The sequence below is a fragment of the Pantherophis guttatus genome, chromosome 5 (genome assembly GCF_059756535.1).
Source record: "Pantherophis guttatus breed Tessera chromosome 5, ASM5975653v1, whole genome shotgun sequence".
NCBI lineage: Eukaryota > Metazoa > Chordata > Lepidosauria > Squamata > Colubridae > Pantherophis > Pantherophis guttatus.
The window spans coordinates 28,517,251-28,528,979 of record NC_142067.1 but is presented as its reverse complement, the minus strand read 5'-3'; the positions used below and the strand labels follow the sequence as shown (position 1 = coordinate 28,528,979).

At 37.9% G+C, this 11,729-nt stretch overlaps 1 long non-coding RNA gene across 1 annotated transcript; it reads right to left on the bottom strand.

The window, feature by feature from the left end:
* Nucleotides 1-1,934: 1,934 nt before the first annotated feature.
* Nucleotides 1,935-9,282, bottom strand: LOC117662288 (uncharacterized). Its single transcript, XR_015734401.1, has 2 exons — nucleotides 9,053-9,282; nucleotides 1,935-4,976 (listed from the first exon to the last, which is right to left on the bottom strand). It is a non-coding gene; the product is annotated as an uncharacterized LOC117662288 (long non-coding RNA).
* Between the last annotated feature and the right edge of the window lie 2,447 nt (nucleotides 9,283-11,729).

Below are 11,729 nucleotides of genomic sequence, written 5' to 3'. Positions count from 1 at the left end.
CGGCATATAAATTTAATTAATTAAATTAAATTAAATTACCGATCTAGCAACAGAAAATCACCACATGGCACCTGGGAAGATTACAGCAGCCAGCACTAAAACAAGCCTGGGACCCCCAAATCCTGGGAATCTGACAGCCAATGGGATATATTTCTTACACAGAAACAGGAAACACTAAGGTGGGGCCCAACAGAGAGTATAAAACTCAGGCACCCTCAGCATCTCGGCCCCCTTTTTTTCTTCACCCAACATCTTGAAGCATGTGATCACCTTTTTCTGCCAGGATCTCAAGCCATGTGATCCTGTCTACCATTAGCCATTACCATCCTGTCTTTCCAAGCAGTCTCCGTGTTTCCAGTGTCTTTTCCCCCACTTGGAACTGAACCCAGAAAGATATTTCTTCCAACAATGCAGTGGTTTATTTTCCTCCCCCCTCAAAATTATCACTTTCCTTCTGCATTTTTTTCTACTTTTACACAATTTGGTTTTTGTCCCAAATAGCATCTATATATTTTAGTGAATTCCAATTTTCCTGGTTTTCTGTATTCATTTTTGCTGCTACAAGAAATTCTGAAAAGTATCAAAGTCTACACTAAACTTCCTATCACTCATGTTTTAAAAATTTCTAATGATAACTGTTCTGTCAGTCTTCTTTCAAAAATCCCTTATTCTGTACCAATATTTTCTATTGACTAGTGATCAATAAATCCATAAATATATATTTTCTGATTTCTTTAATATATACTTTTCCATTGCTTTTCTTAAAGCTACAATGAAAAAATAAAAGCACAACAAAACATATGGATAAAATAAATATATGTATATAGAAACTTACTAATCAACATGACATTAAAATGTGTATTATTCCACAATATTAAAATACAGATGTAATTATATTTATATTAAGATTATTATAACTTTATTTTTAAACAAGTTAAGAAAGTTGACAAATTTCATTTGGGAACCTTTAGCATCTGGTACACATGTCTTTCTAGGGACACATAATCATGTTCTTGGCAACTGTCCCAAAAAAAAACAGAAGCAAAGTTTTTCATAAATGGACAAATTCTTTATTTTTTTTAATTTTTTTTTTGTAAAATACAATTTAGCAATACATTATTGTCTTCAAATCTTAACTTGATTTTAAGAACTTGGATCATTGTACTAAGAATGTCCAGTGAAGAAGATACCACCAATTGACATGATCAAATCTAGTACCATGATTTTCCCATATTTCTGTACAAATTTTAAAAAGCCACTCAGTTCCCCCAACCTAATTTTGTTCAAAACAAAGGACAATAAAGAAAATTTGGAAGAAGAAAAAAAATACAGCTGCATAGGAAATTAGAAAGTCCAGTTGGATGACTGTGGACCAGTCACTCTTTCTCTCAACCCAACCTACCTCATAGGGAGGGAGGGAGGGAGGGAGGGAGGGAGGGAGAGCAATGTTGGATTTTCTGACTGCTTGAAATAACCTCATGGAGCTGCATTCTGCATGATGGTGAATTTGCATTCTCTTGTTCAGTTGTTGAAAAAGTGGCAACCATGATGCGTAGCTCTGTAAAATGACTGCAAATATCAGGCATCCATTTCATACGCGGAAGCTTCTTTCTATGCAGTTTTTATTTCTTTTTTCAGTTAATCACAAATATAAGAGAAGAAAGAAGGTAAAAATGTTATTAGGAATGAAATATAATTTATAAACAAAAAGATAGCAGCAAAACAGGAGAGATGTACATAGAAAAGAAAGCTCTGGCATTTCAAGCCCTTGAGATGCAAAACAAATGAAAAATTAAACACTGAACTGATGAACACACTTATTCTGTTTCAGACCCATTATAGGTTCATGGCATGCAGAATATTCACTGTCTTATACGTCCCAACTGTATTTTTCTCATAGAAATTCTGTAATTTAAAGTGGGGATTTAGTTTGCTTTCTTCTTCTTCTTCTTCTTCTTCTTCTTCTTCTTCTTCTTCTTCTTCTTCTTCTTCTTCTTCTTCTTCTTCTTCTTCTTCTTCTTTTTTTGGTTTGATAACATTTCTTCTGACTCAATAATAGGACAAGATGCTGACAATCATAAAACAGCCATAATAAAAAACATAGCATACAAATATCCTGTTTCCCTGAAAATAGGACCCAACCAGCAAATAAGTTCTAGCATGATTTTTCAGGATGCTTGTAATATAAACCCTACCCACAAAATAAGCCCCAGTTAAGATTGTAAATCAGATGGATGCATTTAGTACTGTATTTCTCCCAAAATAAGACCTAACCAGAAAATAAGCCCTAATTGGAGCAAAAATTAATATAAGACCCGGTCTTATTTTCAGGGAAACACTGGTATGTTAAATGAAATAGCATAATCACAGGATTACCTCTCCAATAAATTATGATCCAAAAGCCTGGCAAAACAGTCTCCCTCCAGGAAGGAAGGAACTACCGTTAAGGGGGGGGATGTTCTCCATCAGGAGAAAAGCCATAGAAAAGGCATGCTTCCTGGATGTCATCTCCTTAGGCTTTTGAGGGTGGGATTTGTAGCAGGCCTTCATGCTTCAAAAATTTAGGTTGGGCAAATTCCCTTTGATGAGACTGATTCAAAGATAGCTGAGCATAGATTAATAAAATATGAACATCTTTAAAGTACAGTGAAGTTTTCAATGTAATTTAATGCTCAATCAAGCTTCAATTTTGGAAAGGAAATTGTAATTACAAAATATATAGTTATGTTGAATAATGATACATCATCTGAAAAAAGGAAGGGCACAATTTCTGCCCCATGGCCCAGCCCTATGGCGCCAAAATGATAACTTTATCTATACAAATGATATGTATTTATCAACAGCATTGACAATGAGAAATTGCAGTTTATGTTATTTTCTTTAACATATAACTGTGACTATTGCTCCCTTATTCATCAGGCCTTGGATCTCCAAATATATATTCTCTGTGTTCTCCCATTTAATTCCTAAAGCAATATACAGTATCTGGTTATATTTTTGTAGGCAGGAGCCCTCATCATGCAGTAATCCAATGAAGGAAAAAAAACAATAGAAAACAATATTACAATAATATGTGATCTACCATTGCACTTACCCATGCTGGGGAAATTAAACATTGTGATTACTCTTTTAATTGAGAAGGAGGAATATGTATTTTCCTCAAAACTGAGGTCTTAAACAGAGATTTTGTAAAGCTAACAATAATCTGCTCCTTGGTTTTGTTCAACTACTCTTTTCCCTGACTCAGTAAGAGACAGTAGCAACATCTGAAGGGTCAAGGTTTTCAAACTCCCAATGAACTTAATTATTCTTAATTATTCTTTGCAATAACTACGTAGTTGGTTACCCTAAACTGTTTTATTCTATAATCATAGATTCCCTCTCTTAGGAAAATCAACCATTTCCCATGTGCTCTGTAACTCTGTTAAAAGTCTCAGTATTATCATTTCGTTATATCCCTATTCTGCTGCAAATATAAAGATAATTACACATGTATTATTCTGTTGACACAGATAAAACCTATTTCCACCAAGATGAACTGAAGTTTCTTACATGGAAAAAAAAAATAGAAGAGGATGGCCAATTAGACTGGCACTGGGCATATTTTTGGAAGACCTGAGGACCAGTGGTGGGTTGCCCCCTGTTTGGACCGGTTCTATAGAACCGGTAGTAAAACTGGCGGGAGGCTCCACCCACTGACCCTGATGTCATCAGGGCGCACGATCCCATTGTGAACCAGTAGTAAAGGTAAGTAGAACCTACCTCTGCTGAGGACCATGCTGGAGAAAATCTATTTATGTGATTGCTAAGAGTCATATTGATGACTCACAGATGAATTGTTGAGATGAAAAAGCAGGTAGAAGGAAGCATTTTGAAAATGATAGGATCTCAACATTAAGAAAGGGGAACTGTTTGAGGAACCCAAGCAGCTTCACCAGAGATGGTATTCAGCCGGTTCAGACCGGTTTGCCCAAACCAGTAGCGGAAATTGCAGCTCTATGACATCCTATTTAGGCACTTTTTTGAGGCTGGTCTCATGCGCAGAAAGTGCGCATGCGAGCAAAGCACATGCACGGAAGGCAAGTGTGTGTGTGAACTGGGCACATGTGCACAAAGTGAGAGTGTGCACATGCGGCGAACCAGTAGTAACATAATGTGAAACCCACCGCTGATCTTCACCCATCAAAGCAATTCTCCAGATGCACACACCCTTAAACTTTCAGCAGTAGCTAAGCTGCCTAGGGAATTCTAAGACTGAAGTTAACAGCTGTAGAGGATAGCCAAGTTAAGGAAGGCATAATGCTTATCTAGTCAAAAGTCAAAAAGTTACAGCTTGTTTATTCAAGGAGCAACTCACTAGGGCTATTAAACAACACTACTTAATTTTCAGTATTTATATTCTTCTTTGATTCCTAGTTTTTGGAATAAAACAATACAGAACAAGAGCTGTATTTCTTTTTCCTTAAACATTCATTCTTTTGGGTTCATAATCACTAGAAACAAATCCTTTCATGGCAACTCAAAGGCTAACCACAAAGCTCTAATTCAATTTGAAAGCAACTTCTCTTCCCACTATGGATAAGGCACATTTCTTCTGCTACATTGTCCAGCTTGGTCAGAGATATTTTTCAGCTCATTAATCTACTGGTTTAAAATGGACACAGTTCATTTTAATGCTCATGACCTTATAACTATTTCAAATGAATAAATGTAGAGATGGTTGTTGCATTGTTGCATCCTGCATTTACGAAGGAAGAGTGACTAAGCTTCTTTTGTCATCATTCCGTTCTTCGAGGGCCAGAGATGAGCTGATCAAAGAGGCTTGGAATGGTGAAAGTTTCCTGAATCAGCAAAGGCAAGTTAGCAGAGAAGCTACAATTACTTCTTATACCACCAACACCACCTCTGCTAATAGGCTGTGGTAATGGAGATGCATTGTGAATCCAAGAGAGTGGGAGGCTGATCATCGGCAGCATCTGCAGAATAAGGTCAATAATAATGAGCAACTGTGAAAAAGACTGCAAATTGCACAAGGATTTATGGAGCAGTTTCTGCCTGGTGAGCAGATTCTGAAGAAGTCGAGTGTTAATAAGAAAGGCATAGTTTTTCAGTTGTGCCAGCTGCTAGGAAGATGTTGGCACACTTTCTGATGGCGTTCTTCAAAGATTTGGCTTGCCCTGTCACAGCTGAGAAAGAAGTGCACATAAGCATATTTTGAAGCAACATGTATGCAAACAGCTGATCATCAGCTTACACAGAAGTTATCAGATGCAGTGAGTAAGCAGCATACTCAAAAAACAAGAAGAAAAATTGGCGGGATTTTCAGGAATGTAAGAAAGCTTTGCAATAATGAAATCTGCTCTATTGTAGTGAAATAGGTGAAGGGATTTAGAGTAGACTTTTAAAAATAAAGATGTATATGATAAAATCATGCATATATTTGTTTAGAATTACATTATTTGTTTTAATTATGTCTGCAGGGATAAACCTACCATACATAAGATAAATAAGTTTGATTTGTGCTGGGTAAAATTCACAATAACTGCAAAAATATTTGGAACAGGTGTAGGTATTCAAGTGAGCAGGAGGGGGCAAGGGAAGACAAATAATGAAGGGTGTTATGACATTGTGATGCAAATCAAACATCATTCTTATATGCAAGAGTAAACATATGGAAGACCAGAGTTTGCAATATGTTGTCATAATTCATGTTTGTCATTTCCATGATTAAGTAGTTTATGATACTTAGTGCTCCTTACTAAGTGTTGGAAGAAATGTCCATCTGGTTTCAGTTCCAAGTGGGGAGAAAGACACTGGAAACATGGAGACTGCTTGAAAAGATGGTTTAATGGTGGACAGGACCATATGGTTTTGAGGTCCTGGGCAAAAAGGCACACGGGTGTGTGTGAGAGAGAGAGATTTATACCTTCTGTTGAGTTTTGAATTTGAGCTTGTATTCTGATTGGTTGTCAGACTCCCATGGAGTCATGCAGAGGTAACTTTGTAGGTTGTCTTTTGAGTCCCAGACTTGGTTGAGCCTTGCTGGGTGATGCAATTTCCCTAGGTGCCATGTGGTAAGTTCTGTTGCTAGATCGGTAAAGGGCTAATCTTATCCTTATTGGATCTTGGGTGAGGGCATTTGCTTATGAATAGACCTAGCTATCTCTTTATCTCTTAAGTGTTGACATCTGCTGGGGGCTATTGAGAGTGTAGGGGTTATTAAGAGTGAGTCTGTTTCCTGCCTAAAAAACATGTTTCTCCATTTCTCATCCCGGGAGGTATAATATTCTGCCTTTTTAATATTTCCTAGAATATTTCATTCTTCTAGGAGAAGGGTGGGTGCTAACTTCCTATATAAGAAACCTGTTAAAATACAAATTAGATGACTCTGGATTGGGATGGGAGAAATGAGCCACAAGCAAACCCCTCATAAACATCAAAACGAAGGTCTTTCAACTACTACTGCACATTTAAGGAAGTTCATAATTGAAATAATATGGAGCCTATAACCTTCCTCCCTAAGCAGTGAATTGAAGAGAACCTGATGAGGTATGAATCCTATGATTGAAACAACTCCTTTCTCTTCCCTTTTTTTAACTGGGCTTCCTAATGTGTCCATTTAAAAGCAGCAGCAAAAGTATTTAACATTTGCTTTTTTTTTTTTTTTTTTTTTTTTCAGTCCTAAAGTGAGGCTTTATAAGTTTTGTAACTTATAAAGTTACCCCAGTTTTGTTCTGGTCAGTTGAAAAGAACCCTGCTTCAGTTTGAGATGCTGCAGAATTTCTCATAAGCAACCCAACTGATTTTAGGATTTGAGATTTAACCAAATACAAAAGTACATTCCTGCAATTTAGCAAGTAAATTGGCAGCATTTTATCTTGGAACTTGTTAGAGTCTCTAGATAATTTGCATTTAAATAACAAATAACTACATTTGGTGGTCTTATGGTCTGCTGCTGAATCACTTCTCAGCAGGAGGTCTCTGGATATTTAAACTTGCTGATAGACACAGCTCATTGCAATTTGGAATAGTGAGGAAATGAAGACAAGATGAATAAGAAAAGAAGAGAGACACAAAACCAAATATTGGGAATATATACACGTGATTGTGTATATCAAAATGTTTGCCAAAAAGGATTAAGTTCCTACCTAATTATAATAAAATGTTTCTACACATACATAACCCATAATTGGATATTCAAGTGAAGTTGATGGGAAAGTATCAGGAGGGCAGAATTATCACGTTTGTCTTCACATCCTTGATTTCTCACGTAATGGATTAGACTGCCCTGATACAGAGTCCTGTACATTCAGGGATTTATAAGTAATGATAATAGTTCTTTCTCGATGCCTTGATATTGTGAGAGTCTGGGTGAGGTAGCAGTATCTTTGGGCTCAACACACTCAAGGCTAAGTGACACTGAATTTTAAAGCTTCCTGGCTCCAGAGACTTTGCACTTTTAACTCTGCCTGGTGATGCACTTTCCCAGGCAGAATCAATGCACACTTTGGGGGCCCTTCTGGACTCATATTTCCTGATCAAAGAGCAGGTGGTACCTATGGATAGGGGGTGTTTGTCATAGATTTATCTTTATCTGGCTCCAGCATGCTTCTGGGTGTGATTCAAGATGCTGATTGTCACCTATGACATAGGGCCAGGCTACTTGTGCAACCACCTAGCTGTTATTCATAATCATAATCATAAGTTTATTTGTCAAGCATATATAAGATAACAGGTAAAAGTATAAACAAAATTTGAATACATGAAAAGAGTAAGTAAAAAGGAATATGAGGACAGGGACAGTAGGCACGCTGGTGCACTTATGCATGCGCCTTACAGACCTCTTAGGAATGGGGTGAGGTCAACAGTAAGACAGTTTAAGGTTAAAGTTTTGGGGGTTTGGGGAAGAAACTACAGAGTCAGGTTGTGCATTCCACGCATTGACCACTCTGTTACTGAAGTCACATTTTCTGCAATTGAGTTTGCAGCATTTTACCTTGAGTTTGTATCTATTATTTTCTCATGTATTGTTGTGGTTGAAGCTGAAGTACTCATTGACAGGAAGGACATTAGATTATACTTAGGTTATACTGAAGTCGGTGTAGTTCTAAGTTGTCTAAACCCAAGACAATTTGGGCATAAGGTATTTTATTGCGGGTAGAGAAATGGAGGACTCTTCTCGTAAAATATCTCTGGACTCTCTCAATTGTATTTATGTCCGATATTGTTTCTGTCCAGCCCATTAAAGCTACCAAAGGCCATGCTTAGGATCCCTTCTATTATATTATCTTTCTGGACCCAGCTATTATCTCTTCTCTGCAGCAGCTTCTACCTTATGGAATAGCATAGCCCAGAGATCCAGTTGTCCATGACCCTGTTAACCTTTAGTAAGGCTCTAAAGATCTGGCTGTTTCTCCAAGAGGAGGATAAGCAAGCTCTGCTGTTGATGTGGGATGTATTGTTTACCTCAGGCATCGTGGCTTTGATAAATGTTATGCATTGCTTTGCATCCATTCCCTCTAATTTATCATGATAAAAAATAGTTGGCAGTGATTATGACCCTCTTGTGTCTTGGAAAGGTGACTAGAAATTATAACTCTAGTCACCTGAGAACTCATTGACGTACTACTTGCCATGTAGTCATACATCTTGTCTGAGGCTCCATAGAAAAAGAAACAATGTCCAGATTTTTTAATACAATTGCATGTAAAATATGTGTCCAAAGCATTCAGAGGTGAGAGAGAGAAAGAGAAAGGTTTACTTTACCTTTTAAAGAGTCTGTCATAGATGTTTTAGCTTCTCAGAAAAAGATCAGACATGGCATACACAAAAGACCTCTGGTAATTTCTTTCCCTTCCCCCAATCCTTTATAAAAGCAATAATTCCTACTTTTGTTTCCAAACATGTAAGTCTAGTTATGCACCATTCAATTAAGTCAGTTATATAAACATTTTTTCTTCCTCCCTTATCTTTCCTCTACTGTCATAAAGACTGCAGCAATATTAAATTGCTACTTGTACCAATATTCCTAGATTAACACTTCTCTACTTACGTTAAGCCTAAACACATGGAATGTCATGTATATATCTTTTCTGCAACAACTTCCTATTTAGAAATATGGAACTGTGTTAATCATGCATTGCTGGTAATTTCTCAGGCTGATAAGACATTGATATCCCCTCTTGCCTTCCAGAAAACACGAACCCAAGATGTAAAATGTCATCTCATTTCCATCTCTTGTCCCACTGCCACCAGCCTGGACCACATTAAATTCCAGAAATATTCTGTGAAGATATAAAGGTCGATTTATCCAAGTTTATCCAAGTGTATTGATTAAACTGTATATATGGGTGATCTCCATGGGATTGTAGGAGAGAATGCTCAGTTTTTCTTATGGAATGTAAAAAGGGCTGAAAACAGAATATTATCTGGTGCACACATACATTTTCTTCTCACTGTATCTTGTGTCAGGGTCACTTCTCTCTCTTCCTTTGCCCATTAAATCATTGTTCAGTGGTCAGAAAAGTGCAGGGAAGTGCAAAACACTTGGATCACATTTTAATGCTTCAGTGAAAAGTAATGTTCCATCTGATAATTTCCAATTGATGATCCTTTCTTGTGTGGACCCTGTGGCTCTTGTCTCTATTCCACCCCTTCATAGCCTCTGCAACTCATTTTATTTTCATTTATTATAATCTATATAATATTTATATACTCTTGCTCATAGAAGCATATAACACTTCTAGTAACTTATACATTCATAGACTAACATGAACAAAATAGAGGGAGATAGAACAGTTAAAAGTCAACAAGAGAATCTCCATGCAATTTCTACCTGGATTTGTAACTGACCCAGATTGGATCATTTTTTTTCATTTCATTCTATCTGTACATCTCTGTTCCCATTCTGTAGCAAAGGGTTAAATATGCCAGAGTGGATCAAGATTTCATCACAATTGCCTATGTATCTTTAATTTGGGAGCATATTGCCTCTTCCCAAAAATCAAGCAGATAATGACAGACCGGGGGTCTGAGTTCTTATCAGGGGATTTTTCACATTGGCTAAAGACACGTGGGGTATTACACTTCACTTCCTCGCCGTTTTCCGCTTTTCAAAACGGGGTGGTAGAATGCAGAAACGGCCCCCTACAAACCATGATGAGATGCACCTTAGAGGACGCAGGGTTAGGACAATCCTTTTGGTCAGAGGCACTTATTTATTCTAACTACACATTGAACAGACTGTGGTCTAGCGTGATAGACAAGACCCCATACGAGTTAATGTACAGGAGGAAACCACAAATAGCACACTTATACATATTCGGGGTCACAACAGACGTACACATTCCCAAACAGCTACGGCACAAGGGGGACAAAGTATCAAGAAGGTTGAGGTTTATGGGGTATGAACCGGAGACCAAGGGGTTTAGGTTCATAGATAACTACAATAAATTCATAATGTCCCGAACAGCAGTTTTCCATGAACATTCCAAATGGTCAAAGATATACCTAAACGGGGTATTCCCCCAAAAGGAACAACCCAATAGCAAACAAGATGAGGCAGGTCAAGTCACAAGGGAGAACAGGGGACAGGGGAAAATCAAACCAAAACACCAGGAAGTAGAAATCAGGGAGTGGAAGAAATATCACCCAAACATAAAGCTAAACACACTCACAGAGAAGGAAGCCAGATACTTACACAAGGCAGAAACACCACCATACAGGCCAGTTAGAACAAACAGGAACAAGACTCCTAAAAGACTCGAGGACTATGTCCTATCCATACAAACTAACAACTTAACCCCAAACACCTATGAAGAAGTACTAAACCTACCCCAGGAGGAAAGGACCAAATGGGAGCAAGCCATGGAGAGGGAAATGAGTAGCCTCCGGGAGTTAAATGTGTACACCCCAGCCAAGGTACCAAATGACAAGACCCCAATTGGAACCAGGTGGATTTACAAGATCAAGACATTAGAAGGCAATAAAGTGTTATACAAAGCTAGATTAGTGGCACAGGGGTTCACACAAAAATACCCAGAAGATTACACAGACACATATTCCCCCACAGTTAGAGCTGAGAGCGTCAAGTGTACCTTAGTGATAGCATCCATCCTAGGTTTCGAGTTGCACCAATTTGATGTGCAGACAGCATACCTACATGTGGAACTTGACAAGAAAATTTACGTCAAGGACCCATCCGGCAAAGGTACACAAAAGGGGGAAACATGGCTTCTGAACAGAAGCCTATATTGGCTAGAGCAGTCAGGGAAAAGGTGGTACGAATGCCTAGCCAAAATCCTCAGATCAATGGGCTTCTCTGCCACATCAGCAGACAACTGCTTCTTCATCAAGAGATAAGGTGACTCCATTGAATATGTCCTCGTTTACATGGATGACATATTATACATTGGTAACCAGACACGCAAATGCGATAACTTTGCTGATGAACTAGGGAAACACTTCTCCCTGAAAATGTTAGGAAAGGTAGACAAGTACCTAGGAGTACAAATCACCAAAACCAACAAAGGTTTCTGGCTATCACAAAAGAAGAAAATTCTAGAGCTCCTACATAAATGTAACATGTTTGATGCCAAGCCCAGTGAAATCCAATGCAGCCAGACTTCTTGAAGAACATGTATAACGAAGCAAAAACATTCAATGATAACACTCTTTAAAGGTCCACCATAGGCTCACTACTGTATATTGCAAACTGGACAAGGCCCGAC